Source organism: Ambystoma mexicanum, chromosome 7p (assembly GCF_040938575.1).
Source record: "Ambystoma mexicanum isolate Mex_15411 chromosome 7p, UKY_AmexF1_1, whole genome shotgun sequence".
Lineage (NCBI taxonomy): Eukaryota > Metazoa > Chordata > Amphibia > Caudata > Ambystomatidae > Ambystoma > Ambystoma mexicanum.
Genome location: NC_090939.1, coordinates 926,652,651 through 926,680,048, shown reverse-complemented (window position 1 = coordinate 926,680,048; position 27,398 = coordinate 926,652,651).

Below are 27,398 nucleotides of genomic sequence, written 5' to 3'. Positions count from 1 at the left end.
TGAGTAGCCCTCAAGTCAAATCAGAAATTATATCGTGCCTCCTATTGCAATGAAATATGCATATTGGCCTACGCCAAGCTGCCTGTAAGTAGCTTGCGAAGAAATCCGTGTTGCAAGCTCCTGACCTTAAAATCAATGTATGCCGCCATTTTAGGTCAATCCGCCATTTTAGGTTCACTTTCTAAAGTCACCCTGTGAGTTAAAATGGTGGACAATGTCATTCCAAAATACAACATGGCCGTCTTGACCTCTGTATATAGCTAATATGTAACTTGCCTGCAGGCCACTTGTTGAGGTCGTGAACTGAGACCTTGTCCTTCGTTAACCTGTATGTAAAGGATTACTCGTGCAATTAAACTAATCCACGAGCATATGTTAAGAACAATGTGTTCAAATACTGAACGTAGAACACCTGTTTAACTACATTGTATTAATGTTTGAGAAGACCTGCATGGGAAATCCCAGAATACACAGTCGCTGAATAGGCTTGTTGATATATATATTAAAAGCAAACCAGTTACATGTGGATGTGCGAAACTCGGCATGAACCCTAGATCGTTGATGTATTAGCGGAATAATAACCCGAAGTAGGGCTGGACATCGTGCTCACAAAGTGTATAAAAACCAATGCATTCTAATGTACAGCGTCTCTCACTGAACACACTGAACCACGCTGGAGTTCGTTGTGTTGCACTGAGGGCCGATAGCTATCTGATTTTGCTCTGTTCTTCGTAACTGGATTCAGTATAAAATAAAGTACTTTATATGTTTCTTTGTAACCCGTGTTCGGTGTATTTCCTTTTGGGGTACTCAGCCTCGATATTTTGATTTTGTTTTCACAGTTGGCGCCCGAATAGGGACCCTCAAGATTGATGCCGGATTGTTGAAGGTTGACGCAGGGTATCGGACCGGGATCGGACGGTGTGACTAAAAGGGGCCACACTGAACGAGACGTGACACCTCAGCAGCGCTGCACAACCCGATCCCTGGACGATTAGCTTGTGGTCCGAGATGGCATCTTGACGAGGGTCCTCTTATCGAGGCGGGCAGATTTGCCGAAATCACCGTACACGAGGTAAGATTAGTTAGGTAAGATTCTTTGAAATACGATCGGACCTCCTTAGGTTTGTTCAGGTGAGTCTTGACCCGACTCTTAATTCAACCCTGATAATTTGAATTTGGCGCATTGTATCTGCAGACACAATTACTGACCAGGTAACACCAATAATTTGATATGCCTGGGAAATGTTCTACCTGTTTCAGGGCGTTGTTCCGCGGCGATAGACAATCTTTGGAATTTAGCCGTCCCGCACCACAGAAGGGGTCGCCTGCATGTACTATGTACTGTAAGCATGGCATTGGAAGTATAGTATTTAATGACATTTGGCACAGACAAACCAGACTTGCCTCCGAACTTCAGTGGCCAATCAATTGTAGTTTTGAAATCCCTCGTATTGAGTATTTAGAGTCAATTCTATTAAAGAAAAAAGCTAGACCTGCAGCATTTGATGTTTTGCAGAATTGGAAAAAAGAAGCGTTGCAGCAACTTAAAAGTAGAGAAAAACATGCGCGCCGTCATAAGACGAACGCCGAAAAGGCATTATTGTATGACCAAGATAAACATTCTGAATCGACTAGGAATATGGATAGGGCTTTCTCACTTGGAATTCAGAAAATCTATCCTTCCAAAGACCTCTATGCTTCCGATGAATTCATAGACAAATTGTTTAATGAACGAAGGCATGGTGCCTCTGAGCCACCTCCGTATGTTCCTCTTCCTGCTGCTTTGCCTCTTCCTCCTGCTATTCCTGCTCTATTTGGTGTTGTTCCTGTTGTTCCTGCTCCTCTTAATGTTCCCCTTCCTCCACATCTTCTTATCGTACCAGTTACATTACCTCTATTGAATTTGCCTGCTCCCTCTCTTCCAAGTGGTCCTGAGCCGCTTGTAGTCGATCGAGGTGCAGGGTCAAAGGTTGTCACTCGCAATACTGTACCACCAGAGAAGAAACGTAATTTGATTGCATGGGCTAAGCATTGTATGGAGAGGGATGATCAAGCTAATGTTTTTGCCACACTTTGTAATATGGATAATTTTCCTGTGAAAAATATTTTTATTGAAGGTTTAGGGATTCATTTATGTGTAATGTGGGGAAAATTAAATAATACAGATCTCCCGCAAGAGTTAAGGGATCTAAACACTTTAGCGTTTTCTAGAGACACTGTGGAGAAAGTAAATGAGCATGTCGAGAGGTTATTTGGGTATAGAAAGGAGTTAGAAAAGTTGCAAAATGAGGATGACGAGGGGGAAAGTATGTATGTGCAGAAACGGTTCCTTCCTTGTCGTAAATCGATGAAGCACGAATTTGTACGAAGGACGCACTTAGATGGATTTCGGATATGTCGATAACTCCAGTTGAAGTATATGACACATATAATCAGTATACGCCAGAAATGCAGAGGAAAGTGATACAGGTAATGATAGAGTACCTACAGGATGATTGTGTAAAAAGGAAGATTAGTTGTCCCACAGAGTTATTGAGTATTTATAAGAGAGCTTTTTCCCTTGACACTTCTTCAACTGCTTTAGCGCTCGACTTAGCTCTGCTGCTTAGTAAGCGTTCAGAGTCACCTACTTCTCAGTTGCCTATGAGAGAGGTTCCTCTGACATTTGTCCCGAAGGTTGAGATTGCGGCTGATCCTGCAGCAAATATTTTTGCTGTGAACATTCCTGCACATTATATATCACAGTTCGTCCACGTCCCGTTCTCAAGACAGGAAGTGAATACTATTAGACAATCTATTCCTGATATTAGGAAAAATCCGACAGGATTCTTTAAAGAAATAGAGTCCGTCTTGCAATCCTCAGTGTTCACCTTAGGCAATATCGATTTGTTATTCCCTGTACTCCTGCCCGTAGATTTATGGAAACAAGTTAGAACTATAGATGACGTGCCAGGGTTGGGAGATACATGGGTGAATATAAGTAGACTAGATGGAGAAAGGCCAGCTGGTGAAAGACCTCCTCAGGTGATACTGACTTTGCCTGATAGAATCATTGCAAAATTGAAAACTATAATTCCAGAGAAAATAATTATTTGGGACAAACTTACTGCCTGTGTCCAAGGAAAGCCTGAGGGTGCTACCAAGTTCTTTAATCGGTTCGAACAGGTATTCTCGGATTTCAGTGGACAAGACCTAGGCACAGAGTCTGGAAAAAGGTTGTTTGTGGACAAATTTGTGCGTGGATTGCTGCCTGACATCCAGTCACAAATGATGTCTTCTGAGAGCTCTTAACAGGCGAAGTTCCAATCAGAAGTACTGCACATGGCTCAGTACTACGAGAATCGTGTCAATAATGAAAAAGATAGAGTTGAAAAATGAAAAGGTAATTTAAAGACTAAAGTGCTATTACAGCAAATTGTTAGAGGCCCCAGAGGGGGTAGTTCTCAGATTAGAGGTCAGTATGTCCCACAAGGGAATGTGCCCTTGGGTCCTGTGAACATTAACCAGTGCGCCTATTGTCGTGAAGAGGGTCATTGGCATGCTCAATGCCCAATCCTTCAACAGAGGTCGAATAACACATTTGGGAATATGGGTAGACGATCCAGAGGTCGCCCGGGTGTAGGGGGCCCTGGTAGAGGTCAGTTTACACAGGATCCTCAGCAACCTTTTTCACAGGATAATCAGACTTCGAGTGTGGACACCAGGGACATATTTGATCATCCTTCCACTGCATATTTATCTGAAGAGCTTCCTTTTGATGACATTCTGTTTTGTTAGGATTGCCCGAAGCAGGGTTTGGAACCTACACCTATTCCCGTCAATCTGAAAGGTCCCTACGTTGAAATGGTGGTGGGTAATAGGAAACATCAGTTTTTGATAGGCACTGGAGCACAGAAGTGTTCCATTGATCATTCACGGGTTCCAAACATTCCACTGTCAGGGCAAACCAATGTTTCTGTAGGGTTTTCTGGCACACCAGTTATTTGTCCGGTTTCTTCGCTGGTACCCATTTCTTTGGGTCCCTTCACGGACCACTGTCCATTTCTGTTGACTTCCAATTGTGGAGAGAACTTGCTGGGGTTAAATCTGTTAAAAGAATTGAATGCATTGATTTATTGTTGATGGAGTGCGCTTGACGATTTCACCACACCAATTTTCTGTCTCGCAATTCTTAACTAGACCTTTGCCGCCAGAATTCATTAATGTACCAGAGAGTTTATGGGCTGTTGACGACAATGATGTCAGTGTTTTACAGATTGAACCTGTTAAGATAGTTTTGAAACACGGAATTGAGCTGCCACGTATTCCCCATTATAAGATTTCAGTTGAGGGCGAGCAAGCTTTGAAATGCATTGTTTCCAGTTTTGTGCATCGCGGGGTGATTGAAGAAATTTCAGGAAGTTTGTGTAGTAGTCCGATTTTACCCATGTACAAGAAAGGCGATAATGCAATTCCATTCCGTTTCATAATTGATTTACGTGCCATTAATAAAGTTGTCGCTCCACAATTTCCAATTGTGCCTGATGTGACGACAATCTTAACCATGATTCCAACTACAGCTACTTACTTTAGTGTTGTGGATCTAAAGAATGCTTTCTTTAGTATTCCTATACACAAGGATAGTAGATACTTGTTCGCGTTCACCTTAGGGGGACGCTCGTTCACATTTACTCGTGCACCTCAAGGGTACACAGAGAGTCCTAGCATCTATAGTAGGGCTTTGAAAGAACAGCTTGATACCCTTGAATTGCCCTCTACTTGTACATTGCTTCAGTATGTTGATGACTTGCTTTTGGCTGCTGACTCTGAGAGCGCCTGTAAGGAGGGAACTGTGTTATTGCTTATCCATCTAGCTAAGCATGGTCACAAAGCTTAGCTTAAAAAGTTTCAATATTGTTGCCAGGAGGTCGCCTATTTAGGCTATCTTCTGTCAAAGGAGGGAAGAAGATTGACACCTGAAAGAATAAAACACATTTCTGGCATGTCTGTCCCAAATACACAGAAGGAAGTTAGAGCCTTGATAGGTATGGCTTCTTACTGTAGGTTGTGGATCCCAAATTTTTCACTAGTGATCAAACCGATGTTGGCTTTGACAAAGAAGGGCATTTCTTCGCCATTGCCGTGGAACACGGAACACCAGCAATCGTTTGACTTGCTTAAGACTGCATTATGCTCTGCACCAGTTTTGGGCACACCGAACTATGAAAAGGCCTTTGTGTTGTTTGTGCATGGATGTGATGGATGTGCTTTGGCTGTATTAACACAGGAACATGGAGGGAAGAACAGGCCGTGCGTTTACTTTTCTTCCGCCCCTGATCCTGTAGCATGCGCTTTGCCAAGATGTTTGCGAGATGTCACTGCTGCTGCTGCGTATTTAAAACAGAGTGAGGGAATGGTCCTAGGCCATGATCTAACCCTGATGGTGCCTCACTCTGTAGATGTTCTACTGAATTGAACCCAAGCGCAACACCTCACTTCCGCACGGTTGACGAGATATGAACTTATCTTGTTTGCTCTTCACATTCAAATTAAGAGGTGTTGTGTTCTTAATCCGGCTGAACTCCTACCTTTCCCGCAAGATACTACTTGCGGCGATGAAGAGTCACATGATTGTCTGTATACTACCGAACAAGTAACAAAGGGTAGAATTGATTTGAAAGACACTCCTTTGGATAATCCGCAAGGAGAGCTGTTCTTTGATGGCTCCTGCTTCAAACTTCGGGATGGTACAATCACCACATTAAGCACGGTCGTGGAAACCAAGAGAATCACGCATAACTGCACAGGCCACATAGATTATAGCATTAACCCGAGCTTGTGAACTTTCCGAAGGGCTTGCAGTAAACATATATACTGATAGTCAGTATGCCTTTGGGGTGGTTCACAACTTTGGGAGACTTTGGTCAGAGAGAGGGTTCCTAACTTCCCATGGCACTAAAATCCAACATGGCTCCCTAATAGTACAACTACTCTCAGTGCTTGCGCTCCATACTCAGTTAGCAGTTATGAAATGTGCAGCACACCGAAAGATTACAGATGACATAGGGAAAGGGAATGCTTGCACTGATCAGATAGCTAGACAAACTGCTACTGATCCCTTTACGGAGATGTATGTTTCAAGGGAGACTGTAAATGCTAATGCAATGGACAAGGGTGTTGGGTTTGTACGGGATATCCAAGCTGATGCCACGTTAGAAGAATCCAAGAGGTGGGCTGAAGGCTTGGGGAAACTTGATGAAGACGGGTGTTGGGTGGACATAGCTGAAGGAAAATGGCTACTCCCTGACGTGTATATAGTGATGATGGTCATCATGGCCCATGGTCCTACACATGTATGCGCCCATAAAATGACAAAGATGTTAGAAAATGTTTGGGCAAATGACAAAATTCCAAAAATTGCCCTGCGCTATGTCCAGGATTGTATGATTTGCCTACAACACAATGTGGGAAAGGGGACAGCAACTCCAAAGGGAAGTTTTGGGCCATCCTCTGTCCCCTTTGAAGTTATCCACTTTGACTTTATTGAAATGGAACGATGTGAGAATAAAAAATATGTGCTGGTGGTCATCTGTGCTTTTAGTAAATATGTTGAGGCTTTCCCCGTTAAAGATGCTACAGCCATGACTACTGTGAAAATCATGTTAAAGGAGTACTTCCCGCGGTTCGGGCTACCAAGAGTTATCTGGTCGGAAAATGGTCCACATTTTGTTGCTGCTGTAATTCAGCAGATATGTGCGACATTACAGATCGACAAACGGTTCCATTCGGCCAGACATGCTCAGGGTGCCGGACTAGTAGAAAGACACAATGGTATCATCAAGAACAAGCTCGCTAAGACGAGTGCCGGCACCAAAGTAAAATGGCCGGACGCCTTACCAATCGTGTTATTATCCATGCGTACAACCCCTCAAACTAAGACTGGGCTCTCTCCATTTGTGTCATGATCTCTGCTTCCAAAAGGTCAGAGTTTTCCCAACTCCCTTGGGAGCAGATCCATAACCCAGGTTCCGAGGGCCAACCAGTCCCAATTGGGACCTTTTGGACCCAGTCCTGGCGCCAGTGGCACCAGGATCATAAATATGCCCAGTCCCAGCGCTGGAAGCGCCGGGCTCATAATGCTTGGGTGGACTTACCTGCAGCAGACCATGCTGCTTACTTGCCTGCCAGTTGAGCCTCTGATCCTCTTCTGTTTGGAACTACTTTTCCTGTTGGGTGGGGCAGGAGCCACTCCCTAGGTTCAGAACACTGGAACTCTTCTGGAAAGCAGGAACTCTTTTCTTACCTAGGCGTGACTGTGGAAGGAGACACCTAAGCACTACAGGAGGCTATTTAAACCACACCCGATGGATGAATCTTGCTTTGCGTTATTCTGCATCCTCTGCAGCAGAACGCTCATCGTGTCTTCTGCATCTGATCCTGGGCCTAAGGAAAAAGGCTTACCATCCTGAATCCAGTCTTCAGCAACACCTATAAAGACAAGAAAGAACAGGTTAGCATTACGGTCTTCAGTGACAGCGCTTCATTTACCTGATCCATCGGCTGTCATCAACGCCTCGCGCTGCATTCCGGCATCTGAAAGACAAAGGCTTACCTACTCTTCGTGCGCTCCGGAGGTCTTCGCACTGCATTCCGGCATCTGAAAGACAAAATCTTACCAACTCTTCGCACGCTCCGGAGGCCTTCGGCGCTGCATCCCGCATCTGAAAGACAAAACAAGGTGCGTTTAAAGACATTGGGGAACTTTAATACTCACGTGCCATTACTCCTTTCCACATCTAACCCAGTGGGTATTCCGGCACCCTGCAGCCGCTCCGAACTTGTACCTGCAAAATAAAAAGACAGTTAGAGCGCATCGTGAAGCAGGCAACAAGCGCTTCCTTACGTGCTTCCAGGCGCTTCTATTCATCACACGGGCTCCATCTTCAACTCACTTCAGCCCGTCATCCGCCATCGCCGGAACCCTGCAAAACAAGAGACATCATTACTAAAGACTTTTAAAGACATTAGAATTACTCGAAACTTACCGTTCGTGCAGTAAACGACGGACAGCAGTCCTCTGAAGTCAAGAGGCCTGCTCCCCTTATCCAGTGAAGAAACTGGTTACAGCACCCTGCCCCGAGGCAGATGGAGAGCTCGGCGTTCACTTACCTAAGGTGAGAGCGTTGACCTTTGGGGGTTCTACAGGAGAAGAGAAAGGGAAAAAGAGAGAGACATTCAATAACCCAGTTCATTAATCCCATATTTTCTATCTGCAGACATCTTACCCTTCGAGTCAGACATACAGTGCACAGAGGTCCAGCCCAAAGAGCCAGCCGTGTGTTACACATCACCTTTGAAGATACGGTATACGCCCAGTCAAGACCGGCGCCTCTACGGCAATCAGGTGAGCGTTACAATTTGAGGTGGTAATGGGGAGACCTGCCAATATCTGGAACCTTCCTAAATGCAATTCTTTGAGAAATGCTGAAAATGTATTACTTTCAGATTATTGCAGACAGTTGACTAAAAACCTGTATTTGATTTATCACCAGGTGCAAGAAGCTTTACCTGTGCGATACGAGGGCCCGGGCCACAGTATACACTCTCCAAAAGTTTTCCATCCGGAAACTGCTGTCCCAAATTCGGCATATTCACTTGCCTCTGATACATTGCTTCCAACGGGAAGTGACGACACATTGTCTCCTGATCAATCAGTACCGGGAAAAGTAAGGTACGATCTGCGTCCAAGTAGATAGACTTACGGCACGGTTTTGCTGTGCATCTGATAGACTTATGGCACGGTTCAGCTGTGCATTCAAAGAAGAAAAGGATCATCAAGGGCTTGTTTTTGCCCAAATTTGAGAAAGGGGATTCTGTTGGCTAGGGTTGTGAAAGGACTAAGAAGTCGCGCGGCCGGGGGTATCCTTTTGAAGACTACAATGCCTGCTAACGCTACCGCTCATATGGGACTTGTACATTTTAACTACCCTAGAATGCTATAGGAAAAGACCCCCCTCAACATCTCTCCAGAGGGGAGTTCCAATAAAAGACATCTGTGCAGCTGCCAGATGTTCGTCTGCACATACCTTTACCAGATTCTAAAGTCTGGACTCCCCCTCCAGGAAAGAAACAGAATTTGGAAAAGCTGTATTGCACTCTGTGCACACTTAAACCATGTTGATTTTTACTCCCGCCTCCTGTACACATTACTGCTTTGGGAGTCTATCAAAGATAAGGAATACGTCGAAGGACACAATCCATTCGAAGAACAAGTTACTTACCAACTTTAACGTTCTTTCGACTGGATGTTCCTTCCACGTATTCCTTATTGCCCTTCCCATCCTTCCCCGCAGTACAACTTCCCTTGTAGTTGCAGCCTACGCTCCCTCAAGGGTACTAACCATCTTATACTGGACAAACATAGCACTTCAAAATGGAACTGAGCAACGGATGCTGCGTGCAACTATTTATACCTATGATGACGTTGACGCCGATACAGTGGCCTCAGAGGGACATCGACTCGAGGGACATCGAAGGGCAGCACCCTCTACTGAAAAACAAAATTCCGAGGCCAGCAAGCTGGAAATGAATATCAAAGATAAGGAATACGTGGGAGGAACATCCTGTTGAAAGAACGTTACAGTTGGTAAGTAACTTGTTCTTCTCTTCTGTGGACCACCTGAGCTCTCTGTCCTTAAGCTGCCGACTTATGAATCCAATAGGGTGTTCCTTACACTTCTCATCTACTCATGATAGTACAGCTCCTATCCCAGTGTCAGAGGCATCTGTCTGCACAAGAAAAGGTCTTTGGTAATCAGGGGCCCTGAGAACAGGGGCCTGTGACAAGGAGTCTTTTAAGCCATTGAAGACCTTCCCACACTCTTCAATCCAAGGTACCTTCTTGGTTTTCAATGGAGTTGTGACAACAGTCAGAGGGGCAGCTATGGTGCCATAGTCTGCCATGAAGTTTCTGTAGTACCCTGCGAGTCCTAAAAAGGCTCTCATCTGGGTTTGTGTAGTGGTGGTAAGCCAGTCTTGTACTGCTTCTACCTTACTGGGTAGAAGCTGTATCCTTCTTACACCTACTTCATGCCCAAGGTAGACCACTGAACCTTGTCCAATCGGGCACTTACTGGCCTTTATGGTCAATTGGGCCTTCTGAAGAGCCTGCAACACAATTCTGAGTTGTTTCACATGATCCTCCCAGGTGGCACTGAAAACTGCTATATCATCCAGATTTGCAAGACAGAATTCATCCAACCCATTAAGGACATGTTTCACAAGCCTCTGAAAAGTGGTAGGTGCATTCTTCAACCCAAAAGGCATTACCCTGAACTGGTAAAGACCTTCTGGTGTTGAGAAAGCTGTCTTCTCCTTGGCATGTTCAGCTAGGGCTATTGGTCAATACCCTGCAGTGAGGTCAAATGTGCTTAGATACTTGGAGGCACCCAAAGTATCCACCAGCCCGTCAGTTCTAGGCAAGGAGTGTGCATCTGTCTTGGTGACAGCATTCTGAGCCCTGTTTTCCAAACAGAACCTCAACTCAGAGGAACCTGCTTTTGGAACCAAAACCACAGGGCTGGAACAAAAACTACTGGAGGGTTCAATCAGCCCAAGATCTAACATCTTGCTGACCTCTGTCCTGATGTAAGATCTCACCTTATCTGACATCCTGCATCCCCTACTTTTAGTAGGTACACTATCTCCTGTGTCAATGTCATGTTTGCACCAAGGTGTCAAACCAGGAGCTAGGGAAACTAGGGGGGGAGAATTGCTTCAGCAAGCTTCTCACCTTATCTTGTTGAACAGAAGTCAGGTGAGGGGCCACATGGACACCCCCAATGGAGCTGTCTGAAGGACTGCCTTGGAACAGAACAGGAAGAGGTTCTGACTCTTCCTCCTCTATATCTGAAGCCAACAACAGTGCAGCTATTTCAACTCTTGGGATGAAAGCCTTCAGCCTATTTACATGGAACACTTTTGGAGCCTGTCCAGCCCTTCCGAGGACCACTAAATAGTTAACCTAACCCAGTGACACCAACAATGTGTAAGGACCTGGCCGTTTGTCATGTAAAGCTCTAGGTCTTATATGATTCATGATCAGGACTTGTTGGCCTGGTAGAAAGTTGATCAGGGAAGCCTTCTGGTCGTAGTAATGTTTCACCAGGGCTTGCCCAGCCTTCAACTTCTCACTAGCCTGACCCATCAGGAGTACCATTCTTTTTCTGAGTCCTAGCATTTAGTGCACTACATTGGTAGTGATAGGGGAGTAGGCATCTCCCACCCCTCCTTGACTGTTGCTAAGGGACCCCACACCGGGTGATCAAAAAGAAGCTCAAAGGGGCTGAAGCCAACACCCTCCTGATGTACCTCTCTGTAGGCAAACAACAAGCATGGCAAAAGAATACCCCATTTTCTTCTCTGGGGCTTTTCGAGAGCCCCAATCATGCTTTTGAGAGTTCTATTAAACCTCTCAACTAGACCATTGGTTTGGGGGTGATATGGTGAGGAAAACTTGTAAGTAACCACACACTTCTTCCACGTGGCCTGCATATACTTGGGCATAGAGTTGCCTCTATCAGACACAACTTCTTTAGGGAAGCCAACCATAGAACATATGCCAAACAAAGCTTTTGCAACTGACTTGGCAGTCACAGTCTTCAATGGTATGGCCTCAGGATACCTGGTGGCATGGTCAACCAGCACCAGGATACACCTATTGCCTGAGGATGATTGGGGGTCAAGGGGACAAACAATGTCAATCCCTACCCTCTCAAATGGTACCCCCACAAGTGGGAGTGGTACCAATGGAGCTTCAATTGTTGTGCCACTTTTCCCAGATAACTGGCATGTGGCACAACGTCTGCAGTGACTTTCTACTTGCACCCACATCTTGGGCCAGTAGAAGTGCATGGATAACCTTTGCTTGGTTCTCTTGATGCCAAGGTGACCAGCAAGGGGGACTTCATGCGCCAACTGCAAGAGGAAGGTTTTTACAGCAAGGGGAACCACCAATCTCCTATGCTGTCCTTCTGTAGACTCTGTGGGCTCACTGTTGAGCCCAACTTCCCAGTAAATCCTGTAATTCCCAGCAGGTTCACCCTTAAACTGGGAGCAGGCCTGTCTCCTTAGGCCTTCCAAAGAGGGACACTCACATTGGCCCTTACTGAACTCAACCCTATCAGGACCACCTTACACCAACAAACTCTGGAGTTCAGGATGGTCATGTGGATTGAGAATTTCAGGCAATACCTCTTCCTCGTCAGGTTCAGGTGTTTGACCAACTACCTCCGCCTCAGTGGTAGGTGAGTTAGGGAGAATATTCTCTTTCCCTCTTCTGTCTTTTTTGACTCCTTTAGCCTTGGATATCCCCTTTGGCTTGGGCTTGGCATTGGACTTGGCCAATGCAGCCCTTGTTGTGACCTTGTTCATGGTCTCTCTGCTGTGTCACCCACAAGACCCAAGTCCCTGAGATCATTCTCCAGCAGGACCTTACCTGGGACTTGCCTCTGTATGCTCACTGGAATCCTGACCATTGTACCATTGATAGTATGATTTACAGCCATTACTGTGAACTTGAGAGGGGGCCATCAGCTACCTTAGTGGGCATCAAAGGAGCTCTGGCAAGTTCCTCTGGGTCTTTGCAGGTAGATTCCACTACAGTTCTGCTAGCCCCACTATATCTAAGGGCAGGAGTGTCAACTCCATTGATCAGCTCACTGTCCTTAAAGTAGTGCCTGGTGTTATTTGCAATGCTAACATAAGCCCCTGAGACTTTAGGATCCCAGGAACCCAGGGAAACTAGGACTACCTCAGATTCTATCCCACCGGGAAAGGAGTCTGGTGAAAAGGATGCCCCTGTGATCTCTTCCTCTTCATAGGAGGGGAAGGCCAGAGTGGAACCCCAAGGTTTTGACCTTACATCTGGGGTTCCCCTTCACATGGTCATTTGCTCCACAAGCCACACAAGATCCACTGGGTCTTGGGACATAGGGAGGTTTATTATAACCAGAGTTCTGCTCAGAAGGATAACTTCTACTACACTGAACATTCTCTTGGGACTTACGCTTGAATTATTTCTTTTTGTGGCCCTTTTGGGAGGAGGTTTTATCGGATCCCCCACCCTCTTTCCCTATTTGTTTTCCCCCCCCCTCCTGCTTGCCAGGAGTAGTCTTGTCTGTATGCAAGACTCTGTGTGACACCCATAAATCTGCTGCCATAGCCAACTTCTTAGGATCTAACTCCTTTGAATCACCCAAGTGCTGCTTAGGATCAGGGGAACAAGATGCAAAAATGTGTTCAAGCATGAATAAACAATTCACACCCTCAAAGGTGGAGACCTTATAGCCTTCAACCCAGCCATTCAAGGAATCAGTAACATAGGACACCTAAGTGTTACCTTCTTTCTTTGTGTACTCTCTAAACCTCTTTTAGTATTGGACAGGAGTCTTCCTAAACTTTAAGATGAGAGTTTGCTTTAATTTTGCAAAGTCTACTCCTTCAGCCTTAGACATTTCCATAATAGCACTACAGCCAGAATGGGGTAGTTGACTGAGCAGCCATGAAATCTTGTCAGCATTCACAACCTCAAGGAGTTCACAGGCATACTCAAATGCATTCAAACAGTCCATAATGTAATTCTTCTCATCATATACACTGGGCAGATCTTTAGCAAACCGTGGATGAGAGGACACCCAGACCCATTTCCAGATCCTTTCGAGCCATTTGAAACCTGAAGCTTGGCCAGTTCCAACTGGTGATCCCTTTCCTTCTGTTTTTCTACCTGCTCTACTTTCAGCTTTGCATTGGTAAATTCAAGCTCCTTCTGCCTAAACAGCAGTCCTTGCTTCTTGAATTCAAGCATGGCATCAGCATCAGAGCTGGCGGAGGAAACTTCGGAAAGCACATCATCCCTGTCTTCATGGGTACCATGGACAAGTGCAGGAACAGATCTGTCAGTGAGAACAGCCTCACCACCTTTTGCACATTCATCTGTGGTTATGGCATCGAGTTGCACCTCTTGCCAATCCATGATCCTTCGGTTCATTTCACTTTTTGTACCTTGAGCAGGCAAGCCTCTCTCAGTACACATCATTCTCAATGTTTCAGACTTTGAGGCATTCAAGGTTATGTTGGTGATTGTTTTCATGTTATATGATAGGTCGTTAGCCTTTATAGTTACTTTACTACTAAGGTCACTATGTTTCCTGGGTCAGTGTAATCTGAGTATCTTTACCAGTGTGCAACACTGGGTACCTTCGATCCTATCCCACCACTGTACACCAATTTGTTAAGATGGAGTTCTGAACACTGACCTGGTGGGCAGAGGTTCAGAAGGCCAACCAAGTTTCTTGGAACAGGGTAACCTTCTGGACAAGCCAGACCAATCAAGGTAGAATTGGCGTCAGTCAAGACTAGGTCTCAGTAGGGGTGAGGGTGATTGAAAGCCCAAAATGAGCACACACAGTAAACAACACTACAAATTACTCTCGGTCAGGTGTATGTATCAAAAATACAAAGACGTTTTTTAAAGGCCTTTTAAATCAAACACAAAGCAAATATCAGCATTGAATACTTAAACCAACACAACACTACTATGAAACATATATACTGTTACCAATGGCCCAAATAAAGGAATAGTGCACAGTAAGGGTCCACAACATGTGAAGAAAGGGAGCAAACAGTGCAAATATACTTTAGGCAGTCCTTCACTTATCAAACCCTAACTAAGAGGCAGTCCGGTCCTTAAGGAGAGTGGAGCCTATTGATCAAAAGTACTTTTGGATGCAGGGCACGCGATTGTGCAGTAGTGTCATGCCTGTGCCACTGACGCACACATTGGCAACCATCATGGACTATTTGGAACTCATTTATCATCATAATACTCTTTGAACAACCCCTATTCACACTTTGGTCCTTAATTTCCATTTGCACAACTTTGGTACTTTCTTGTTTAATTCAGCTAACTACATGTACCATAATGCACCTTGCTACAGTTATCAATTCCTGGCTATTCCCATTCATCAGTATTGGAACCACAATACCCAGAAGCCCTAGCGATCAGTGCTTCTTCCACCTTCTCAGGACCAGAGAGGGTGGAGGTAGATTACCTTCAGGTGTGCTGCTCCAGGTGCTGCCAATTAGCCGGCCTGAGTACAGGGCAGGGCTGTATTTAAGCAGCAGCCTGCAAGAGCTCAGTCTCTTGCATTATGAGTTCTCCCAGTCCCTTTTTACCATGAGCCACGAATCGTATGCTGTTCCTGTTGCCGTATTATCCTGCTTCTGATCCAGTGCCCTTTGCCGGCTCCTCTGGGCACCCTGCGTTGCAGCCTGCTACACTCCTCTGCCTGCAGCCCTGCTCCTCTGGGCTCCCTGCCTTGCAGCCTGCTACACTCCTCTGCCTGCAGCCCTGTTCCTCTGGGATCCCTGCCTTGCAGCCTGCTACACTCCTCTGCCTGCAGCCCTGCTCCTCTGGGCTCCCTGCTTTGCAGCCTGCTACACTCCACTGCCCTCAGCCCTGGTCCTCTGGGCTCCCTGCCTCGCTGCCCTGTTCCTCTGGGCTCGTCCTCTGGGCTCCCTGTCTCGCTGCCCTGCTCCTCTGGGCTCGCTCTTTGCTGCCCTGTTCCTCTGGGCTCTCTGTCTGCAGCCTACTACAGCTCTCTGTCCGGCTCCTCTGGACTCCCTGCCTTGCAGCCTACTACAGTCCTCTGCAGTCCACAACAGTTTGCCTGCACCTTGTGCCATCCGTTACTGCAACCCTGCTTCCTTGTTTGCAGCCCCCTTATTTCCTGGCTACTGCTCCCTGGCTCTCTTCCTTGTTTGCAACCCCCTGTTCTTGATCCCTGTCCTTCTCTGCCTTGAGTCTTCTGTCCTCCACTTAGGTTATCTATTTCTGTTATACTGTTTCCTTCTTTTCCTTCTGCTAGCTTTCTCTTGTCTTCCCAGCCTTGAGTTACTGTTCTACTATTCCGTGTACAGTTTCCGGTCACTATTCCCTACAGTTAGATACTAGGTTCTGCCCTCCCTTTCTTCTGGATCCTGTTCTGAACCTTGTTCTCTTTGACTTCCTTTTCCCTGGATATTCCCGTTCTTGTCTTCACTTGTTTCTGATGTAAATCCTTTGTAGAGAGCTTGACTGTTGGATTCCGGCAGGCAACCTCTGCCCCTTCCCTTGTCGCGTTTTCAGTGTCGTACTTCGTGTCATTGGCCCTCATTACGACCCTGGCGGAAAGCAACTGACCTGACCGCCATAGCGTAAATAGCGTTTCCGCCATGGCACGACAGAGTAAAGTGCGGCTAATTCTGACCCATCGGGCACGAGCACTACGCCTTGGCGGAAGTGCAAAGTCCGCGATGGCGGAAATGTCCCCAAAACGCCCCTCACCGCCGTCGTACGGCGACCTAGGTGCAATTCCGCCACCGGACATAGCGGTCACCGTAGAGAGCGGCAATCGGAAAATACGGTGACCGTAAATATACGGAAACGGAAGCAAAAACATGGTCCCGGAACGGGAAACAGCACGCCGTACACCTATAAAATCAGAACATTCACACAACCATTAAAAACACTACCCTGAGAGACATCCCAACCCGTCATCCACCCTAGTGAAACCAAAACAATGGGAAAAGTAGCGAAAAAAGCATGCGACCGCAAGCGGCAGGTCCACTTCTCACGTGAGGAACTCACGGTGCTCACAGAGACCCTCCAGGAGAATGCTGCCGTCGTCTTCTCGACGCAAATGACCAGGACGGCACTTGCGAACAAGAAGGCCATATGGGCCCTGGTGGCACAGCGGGTAAGTGCGGTGGGGACCGCACCCCGCAACCCACAGCAATGCAGAAAGCGATGGGACGACTTGCGGATACGCGTACGGAGCATACTATCCGCCAACCGTAACATTGCCACAGCTACCGGGGGAGGATCGGAATCACCCATCAAGCTGACCCCCTGGGAAGAAATCTGTGCCTCCACCATTGGAATGGAGACCATAGAGGGAGTCGGAGGGATGGAGAAAGGAGTGCAGACATCCGAAGAATCAGGTAGGTGGCCCAAATAAAACTATGCTAAAACCACAATGTTCAATCATGTGAAGTACCATGTGTCCACATAGTGCAACAGAAACACATGTCCAGGAGAACGTCCACTCACATTGGCCTGATAGCGGACATTAAAAGTCAAATTAAATAAATAAATAATTAAAATTCCTAAAAACACCCTCTACACGTGCAGCACAAAAATGAAACCACCTCCAAGGCCCTGACCCAAATCACCCTCAGGTACCACCCCAATGCATGTGATACATTGCCATTCCAATTTCCACAGACCCATTAATAACGCTCACCCTCCTTTACTCCACCACAGGGTCCGATTCAAACGACGAGCTCCAGGACACCCCTACCAGCACACCTGCAAAGAGGGCCAAGACCAACGGCCAAAGACCCTCCACCTCAGCTGCACGCATCAAGACACGGCAGCAGCACAAATCAAGTGGCAGCACACAGGAGGGGACTTCAACAGGCACCCCAGCAGCCAGCATGGCCACAACACCACCACCACCACAGGCCCCCCCAATGGATGCCACAGAAGGCGCTGCTTCTGGTGGCAGCAGCACCATAGGTGACACTGCATTAATGGCAGCATGCTCCGACACAGAAAACGGTGATGTCGATGTACGATCCATCCATGACCTGTCTCAATCCCCCTGTTTGTTTCATCCCGTACAACATGAGGATACCACGCAGGGGCACTCACAAGACGACGACTGGCCATCCCCCACAAGCCCTGTGTCAAGGCAACATGAGGTGATCAGCCCCTCTGTGACACCACCGCAAATGGCCATGGCCCAGCAGAGGCAACAGTCCCTCGACCAGGTGATCGTGCAACAGCAGCAACTGGCCACGCTCCTCAAGGACCATGCTGATGAATGTGGGGGTACCAAGGCAGCCATAGAAACATGTACAGAGACACTAAGGGCAGAAATGGAGAGAAGCACCGAGAGCCTGAGAGAACAAATGGAGAGAAGCACCGAGAGCCTGAGAGTACAAATGGAGAGAAGCACCGAGAGCCTGAGGGGGGAACTGCATGCGACGTCCAAAGACGTATGTGCTGAACTTGCCGCTGTGCGCCGTGTGCTCACTGAGCTCTCACAAACCCTTAGGGACATGCATGGACGTGAGCAGGCAGAGACATCATCCGTTGCAAGTTCCGTCCAGGGCATCCCCCAACGTAGATCTGGGAGGAACCTGCGCTCCACAGGCAGGGGTGCCCCTGATACCCGGAGAGGGGGCTTGCAATAGCGTCTGCCCACTGACAATGAGCATCCTTGGACACTGGTGTTTGGGGGGGAGGTAGGAGGGTGGAGGGGGTGTGTTGGGCTTACTTGGGTGGCGGGTCGATGGGGTGTGTAACACAATTTCACATTTGCTATAAACATTTCACAATCATCCAATGAGATGTGTGGACATTGATCTTTGTGTACGAGGCCATCATAGGCGTACAGTTCATATTGTGCATGTTCCAGACACACACAGTGCCACAACTCCCGTGTCCATGTATCAACCACCAGGCGTGAGTGCTAGAAGCATGAATCTATGATAATCTGACGAATTTCACGGCCCTCCTGTGCCTCGCGGACTCCTTGAGGTTCTGCCACATCCCCACCCACATCATGACCATATTCTGGTGCTTGCAGTTCTGCGTCAGGGGGCATGGGCACATTTCTACGTATGCACATGTTGTGTAGCATGACACATGCCATGACCATCTTAGCAACCTTCTCATGGCGGTACAGGAGTGCCCCGCCAGACCTGCTGAGGCAGCGGAAACGACCCTTCAGTAGGCCGAATGCCTGTTCTATGACTACACGGGTACGTGAGTGGGCATGGTTGTAGTCCTCCTCATGCTGGTCCTGTGGGTTCCGGAGTGGTGTAAGGAGCCATCTCTTCAGTGGATACCCGGCATCACCTGTATGTGGACAATAAAGGATGTTTGAGGAATGACATTGCTACGTAAGCACCCCCCCCCCTTCCTGGCAGGTCATTGCCGCATCACATACCCCACATTATCATGCATGAAATGAGACTCACCGAGTAGCCAGGATCTGTTCCCTGCATGTCGCTCCATGTAGCGTGGTATTGTAGAGTTCCGTAAGACCATGGAATCATGGGTTGATCCAGGAAATCGGGCACAACAATGTGTAATGATCCTGTTTGAGTCACACACCATTTGTACATTAAGAGAATGATATTGTTTTCGGTTGCGGTACTGGGCCTCCATGGCATGTGGGACAACCAATTCCACATGGGTGCAGTCGATGGCACCAATGCAACCCGGTATGCCGGCAAGTGCATGGAATCCCACTTTTGTGTTCGTAATTTCCTGGTCCGAGCGTGGTAGAGAGATGTAGTCGTCTGCGTGCTTCAGGAGGGCATCGAGCACTTGCAATAGTGTCCGTGACAACAGTGGCTGTGAAATGCCATGCAACTGTCCGACTGTGTGCTGGTAGGTGCCTGTGGCCAGGAAGTGGAGTACAGACACCACCTTCAGTAGGGGTGGGATGGCGGTTGGGCTATCTATCATGCTGACAAGGTCAGCGTGTGTCATGTCCACAATGGCGGTTATGGTGTCCCGGTCCAAACGGTAGAGGGTGTGGATCTGCTCATCAGTGAGGTTGAACGGATGTGCTCGGAGGCGTGGGATTGCGGGCTGCCTGCGTGGTGGTAGTGGCTGTGCTGGTGGGCCTTGCTGGCCCTGACTTGCCCTCCTCCTCCTCCTGCGTCTCCTCTGTGCGGCCGGTTGTTGTAGTAGTTGGTGTTCGTCTTCTTCTTGAAGTTGGAGTACTTGCAGTGCTATCAGGTCCCCCAGGGCCAACATCGCAAGTCCTGCCGGTAGCATTTTGGAGTGGGTGTGGTTGTGGGAGGGGGTTGGGTGTGCAATTTATGTGTTTCCAAGCTGTATAGCCTCCACCTGTGGTGATTCATTCCACCTGTGCAAGCTGCAATCCCCTTTGGGCGAGCACGTCCCGCACACAACGCTGCAAATCGACGCATGGCATCTTGCTATTACAATCATGTATTTCATCCCGATGGCAGTGAGATCTTGCTTCATATGTTAAATCTGCTATGCTCCCATTGTTTCACATACTATCTTTGCAGTCGGGAACATACTTGTGAAGGGTCCGTGGAATGTAGTACTCGATTAACGGTGGACCCTCATGCAGCGCTGTACCGCGGTTCACCGACGGGCGGGGCGTCCCATTTGTGAGTGTAGCCAGTTGCCATTTTCACACACTGCCGCACTAAATGGATGGATTTGTGATTTCAAGCGGTCACAGATGCCTTTTCGACGTGATGTTGCAAATGAGGAATTCGAAGGACAGCGCTTTCGGTTTCCAGCTAGCGGCGAGGAGACGCCCACAGGTCTGACTGCAGATAGAAAGTTCTATTGTTTAATGTCCTTGGGACAGGGGCCATGCCGAGAATGCAATGATTGATATGAATTGTATGGGATGCGCAATAGCGTAGTGGAGGATAAGGCAGGACGTTCCCAAATACATGTTACTTCACAACACTAGAATTCCGGCCTGGAGCACAGTGGATTTTGCAGACTGCATTTAGCACAGATTCAATGGAAATTTCTAATGTTATGTGAGTAAATAATCAGGCGTTTTTATACCGGGATGAGGGAATGATGTATGGATGCATGGACAGATGATTTAATAGAGAGTCTGCCATGTACATGGCTTTTTGGAATCTATCAACTTCCTCTGCGCTATGTGATGCAGGGCTGCCATAGTGGGACCATCGTCTATCTGCCCTTGTTGAACCCTCCCTGTCTCGACGCGCCTTCAAACACTTGTGTCTATGCACGTTACTAATCCCATCTAATGGATTCTGTTTTAACAGACGCATGCACACAAACACTCGTTTGTAATAGTGTTTTCACCTCGATTTATATGGTTATGATTCGCAAGTTATTATTGGGTGCGAATAATCCTTTTGAGTGGGCTAGCATGCATATGGCTGTGGATTTAGTGTGATCTTTGAAGTGAGTAATTCAAATGGAGTTCAGATGCCCATACTATTCTTTTTCGTTTCATTTGGGTGACAGGTATCTCCTCCCCTTTTGCCGCTGCCATCTGTATGCCACTCCTGCAGATGGCTTTTACTCCCGACACCTGCTGCTTCGTGTTAATCAGTGGAGCACCATTACGATCTTATGGGACGATCGCCAATGGCCCACATGCCCTTACGCAGTACTAGTGGCTAGGAGCAACATTTCGAGCTTTCAGCTGGACTAGTGCCTACCTAATGGGACGGCCCTGCGGTTCTAGGCGCTTCCATGTTGCCTTTTTGAACGTGGATGTAGCCCCTGTGTACCATGGAGGAACAGGGCGTCACACAAGAAGAAGCTGGTCATTTATTGCGGATGCAGCCCACAATTATGAGATATGATTTGGAGTTCATGACCTAATAGCTGTATGGCCCGGGTGATTTTGTTGCGCATTAAATTTTGATTATGATATTGACCTTGTAGCGTTATTCTTTGCAAGTTATGTAGCATATTCCTATTTGTGGAGCGATGTATTGTGAGGAGATCTGCTTTGGGTTCGGCCTTCTGAGCATAGTTGCGTGGTACTGTACTGGGCGCGTTTGCCTACGAAGGCCAGTAAGGTCAGGGATAGGGGCTGCCATTATGACTGTTTTAATGATGTCATGCTCATGGGAGGGGGATTGGCTTTTGTGTAACAGATGCCGGTCAGCCAGGTGGATTGGTGGAATGATGTGATTTTCAGAATATGGCTGGTCACAGGTGCCTGTATTTGCGTGCGTTTCTTTGAGGGAGACTGAGGTCATGTCCATTGGAATGGCTTCTGTATTCGTGCCATCTGTGCCCTGCTGCTCCCATTGGCCCCTCTTGAGATGTGCCTGGCTGCTCAGTCACTCTGCCAACTTGTGTGGTACATGCTTATGCTGCTGGTTGGTTTGTTTACTGGCAGGAGTACAGGGCTGGTGCAGTCTCACTCAGGATACTGCTTTGTATGTTGCCTTGCACTGGTGTCAAGCGATGGGGGGCCTGTTTTTGTTTGTCTCAGTTTTCAGTTCATGTTGCTGTACGTGGAGCTTCACATGCCTGTGCTGCATCAGTACGGCAATGGTGCCATGGCTAATATGGATGGCCACTCACAAGGCACTTGGAGCCCCTACATTCATTTGTTCGTTGGCGTGCATGGGTGACTTGTACATTTCACTGGTTGCATTGTTTGACTTCATTGCACCTATGAGGAGTTGTGCAATGTGGCCAGGGAGTGGTGTACAGGCACTCAGTAAGGCCTTTTACGGTTGGTTTGTGATGCCGTACTTCTCACCATGGCGGAATGGTACTTTCCGCCATGCTTGATGGCGTTAGGTACATGTCCGCTAGGGTCAGAATTCCCGTACCGTTGCGCCATGGTGGTAATTACGGTTTCGCAGTGCGCGTGTGCGCGTACTTGGTGCAGTTAGCGTTGGCGTTCACTACGGTGTCGCTAATGGCATCGTACTTTACGGTGACGGGTCATAATCGCAACGGGCGGTATTCGATGGCGGTATTGCATTTCCGCCATCGTTTTTCGATTTCCGCCAGGGTCGTAATGAGGGCCATTGTTTGGTTCCTGCTGGACCCGTACAGGCTTCAGTCTTGTGAAGTACTGTTACCTTGTTCGTGCCTTAGGGTTCAGGTACAGACACCCACTGCTGTTGTTCCCCGCCATGAGCATACAGAGTGGGCCCCTGTTATAGCAATTTCTGCAGTAGGCTGGAGTTTCCAAAGGTCAGTGGAACACTCTTTCCCATTTGTGCATACACCCCAAGAGGGAATCCAGTTTGTTTGTACCTTTGTAATCCCTGCCCCTTTTTCTTCACAGCTACTGTTACCTATTCTTCTTTCTTGTTGAGCTTACTGCTGTGTGTGCTTTTCTGTCACCTTACATCAGCACAGCCACCCAAAACCTACCTGGGTGCCCTGTGCCATTCTTGACAGAGTGCCATTCCTGACAGGTAGAGCAAAAACAGGGTCTCTTTCAGGGGCTGTAGCAGCTCAGGAAGATGGGTGAGGCAGTGATGAATAAGTTCCCACTATTCGAAAAGGGTTTCCCCAAGAGGGCAGAACAAGTTCGTAGAGTTGGGAATAGGACCGTAGCTCAGGCTACCTCGATAAATGTGAGTAGCCCTCAAGTCAAATCAGAAATTATATCCTGCCTCCTATTGCAATGAAATATGTATATTGGCCTACGCCAAGCTGCCTGTAAGTAGCTTGCGAAGAAACCCGTGTTGCAAGCTCCTGACCTTAAAATCAATGTATGCCGCCATTTTAGGTCAATCCGCCATTTTAGGTTCACTTTGTAAAGTCACCCTGTGAGTTAAAATGGTGGACGATGTCATTCCAAAATACAACATGGCCGTCTTGACCTCTGTATATAGCTAATATGTAACTTGCCTGCAGGCCACTTGTTGAGGTCGTGAACTGAGACCTTGTCCTTCGTTGACCTGTATGTAAAGGATTACTCGTGCAATTAAACTAATCCACGAGCATATGTTAAGAACAATGTGTTCAAATACTGAACGTAGAACACCTGTTTAACTACATTGTATTAATGTTTGAGAAGACCTGCATGGGAAATCCCAGAATACACAGTCGCCGAATAGGCTTGTTGATATATATATTAAAAGCAAACCAGTTACATGTGGATGTGCGAAACTCGGCATGAACCCTAGATCGGTGATGTATTAGCGGAATATTAACCCGAAGTAGGGCTGGACATCGTGCTCACAAAGTGTATAAAAACCAATGCATTCTAATGTACAGCGTCTCTCACTGAACACACTGAACCACGCTGGAGTTTGTTGTGTTGCACTGGGGGCCGATAGCTATCCGATTTTGCTCTGTTCTTCGTAACTGGATTCAGTATAAAATAAAGTACTTTATATGTTTCTTTGTAACCCTTGTTCGGTGTATTTCCTTTTGGGGTACTCAGCCTCGATATTTTGATTTTGTTTTCACAGTTGGCACCCGAATAGGGACCCTCAAGATTGATGCCGGATTGTTGAAGGTTGACGCAGGCTATGGGACCGGGATCGGACGGTGTGACTAAAAGGGGCCCCACTGAACGAGACGTGACACCTCAGCAACGCTGCACAACCCGATCCCTGGACGATTAGCTTGTGGTCCGAGATGGCATCTTGACGAGGGTCCACTTATCGAGGCGGGCAGATTTGCTGAAATCACCGTACACAAGGTAAGATTAGTTAGGTAAGATTCTTTGAAATACGATCGGACCTCCTTAGGTTTGTTCAGGTGAGTCTTGACCCGACTCTTAATTCAACCCTGATAATTTGAATTTGGCGCATTGTATCTGCAGACACAATTACTGACCAGGTAACACCAATAATTTGATATGCCTGGGAAATGTTCTACCTGTTTCAGGGCGTTGTTCCGCGGCGATAGACAATCTTTGGAATTTAGCCGTCCCGCACCACAGAAGGGGTCGCCTGCATGTACTATGTACTGTAAGCATGGCATTGGAAGTATAGTATTTAATGACATTTGGCACAGACAAACCAGACTTGCCTCCGAACTTCAGTGGCCAATCAATTGTAGTTTTGAAATCCCTCGTATTGAGTATTTAGAGTCAATTCTATTAAAGAAAAAAGCTAGACCTGCAGCATTTGATGTTTTGCAGAATTGGAAAAAAGAAGCATTGCAGCAACTTAAAAGTAGAGAAAAACATGCGCGCCGTCATAAGACGAACGCCGAAAAGGCATTATTGTATGACCAAGATAAACATTCTGAATCGACTAGGAATATGGATAGGGCTTTCTCACTTGGAAATCAGAAAATCTATCCTTCCAAAGACCTCTATGCTTCCGATGAATTCATAGACAAATTGTTTAATGAACGAAGGCATGGTGCCTCTGAGCCACCTCCGTATGTTCCACTTCCTGCTGCTTTGCCTCTTCCTCCTGCTATTCCTGCTCTATTTGCTGTTGTTCCTGTTGTTCCTGCTCCTCTTAATGTTCCCCTTCCTCCACATCTTCTTATCGTACCAGTTACATTACCTCTATTGAATTTGCCTGCTCCCTCTCTTCCAAGTGGTCCTGAGCCGCTTGTAGTCGATCGAGGTGGAGGGTCAAAGGTTGTCACTCGCAATACTGTACCACCAGAGAAGAAACGTAATTTGATTGCATGGGCTAAGCATTGTATGGAGAGGGATGATCAAGCAAATGTTTTTGCCACACTTTGTAATATGGATAATTTTCCTGAGAAAAATATTTTTATTGAAGGTTTAGGGATTCATTTATGTGTAATGTGGGGAAAATTAAATAAGACAGATCTCCCGCAAGAGTTAAGGGATCTAAACACTTTAGCGTTTTCTAGAGACACTGTGGAGAAAGTAAATGAGCATGTCGAGAGGTTATTTGGGTATAGAAAGGAGTTAGAAAAGTTGCAAAATGAGGATGACGAGGGGGAAAGTATGTATGTGCAGAAACGGTTCCTTCCTTGTCATAAATCGATGAAGCACGAATTTGTACGAAGGACGCACTTAGATGGATTTCGGATATGTCGATAACTCCAGTTGAAGTATATGACACATATAATCAGTATACGCCAGAAATGCAGAGGAAAGTGATACAGGTAATGATAGAGTACCTACAGGATGATTGTGTAAAAAGGAAGATTAGTTGTCCCACAGAGTTCTCAAGACAGGAAGTGAATACTATTAGACAATCTATTCCTGATATTAGGAAAAATCCGACAGGATTCTATAAAGAAATAGAGTCCGTCTTGCAATCCTCAGTGTTCACCTTAGGCAATATCGATTTGTTATTCCCTGTACTCCTGCCCGTAGATTTATGGAAACAAGTTAGAACTATAGATGACGTGCCAGGGTTGGGAGATACATGGGTGAATATAAGTAGACTCGATGGAGAAAGGCCAGCTGGTGAAAGACCTCCTCAGGTGATACTGACTTTGCCTGATAGAATCATTGCAAAATTGAAAACTATAATTCCAGAGAAAATAATTATTTGGGACAAACTTACTGCCTGTGTCCAAGGAAAGCCTGAGGGTGCTACCGAGTTCTTTAATCGGTTCGAACAGGTAGTCTCGGATTTCAGTGGACAAGACCTAGGCACAGAGTCTGGAAAAAGGTTGTTTGTGGACAAATTTGTGCGTGGATTGCTGCCTGACATCCAATCACAAATGATGTCTTCTGAGAGCTCTTAACAGGCGAAGTCCCAATCAGAAGTACTGCACATGGCTCACTACTACGAGAATCGTGTCAATAATGAAAAAGATAGAGTTGAAAAATGAAAAGGTGATTTAAAGACTACAGTGCTATTACAGCAAATTGTTAGAGGCCCCAGAGGGGGTAGTTCTCAGATTAGAGGTCAGTATGTCCCACAAGGGAATGTGCCCTTGGGTCCTGTGAACATTAACCAGTGCGCCTATTGTCGTCAAGAGGGTCATTGGCATGCTCAATGCCCAGTCCTTCGACAGAGGTCGAATAACACATTTGGGAATATGGGTAGACGATCCAGAGGTCGCCCGGGTGTAGGGGGCCCTGGTAGAGGTCAGTTTACACAGGATCCTCAGCAACCTTTTTCACAGGATAATCAGACTTCGAGTGTGGACACCAGGAACATATTTGATCATCCTTCCACTGCATATTTATCTGAAGAGCTTCCTTTTGATGACATTCTGTTTTGTTAGGATTGCCCGAAGCAGGGTTTGGAACCTACACCTATTCCCGTCAATCTGAAAGGTCCCTACGTTGAAATGGTGGTGGGTAATAGGAAACATCAGTTTTTGATAGGCACTGGAGCACAGAAGTGTTCCATTGATCATTCACGGGTTCCAAACATTCCACTGTCAGGGCAAACCAATGTTTCTGTAGGGTTTTCTGGCACACCAGTTATTTGTCCGGTTTCTTCGCTGGTACCCATTTCTTTGGGTCCCTTCACGGACCACTGTCCATTTCTGTTGACTTCCAATTGTGGAGAGAACTTGCTGGGGTTAAATCTGTTAAAAGAATTGAATGCATTGATTTATTGTTGATGGAGTGCGCTTGACGATTTCACCACACCAATTTTCTGTCTCGCAATTCTTAACTAGACCTTTGCCGCCAGAATTCATTAATGTACCAGAGAGTTTATGGGCTGTTGACGACAATGATGTCAGTGTTTTACAGATTGAACCTGTTAAGATAGTTTTGAAACACGGAATTGAGCTGCCACGTATTCCCCATTATAAGATTTCAGTTGAGGGCGAGCAAGCTTTGAAATGCATTGTTTCCAGTTTTGTGCATCGCGGGGTGATTGAAGAAATTTCAGGAAGTTTGTGTAGTAGTCCGATTTTACCCATGTACAAGAAAGGCGAT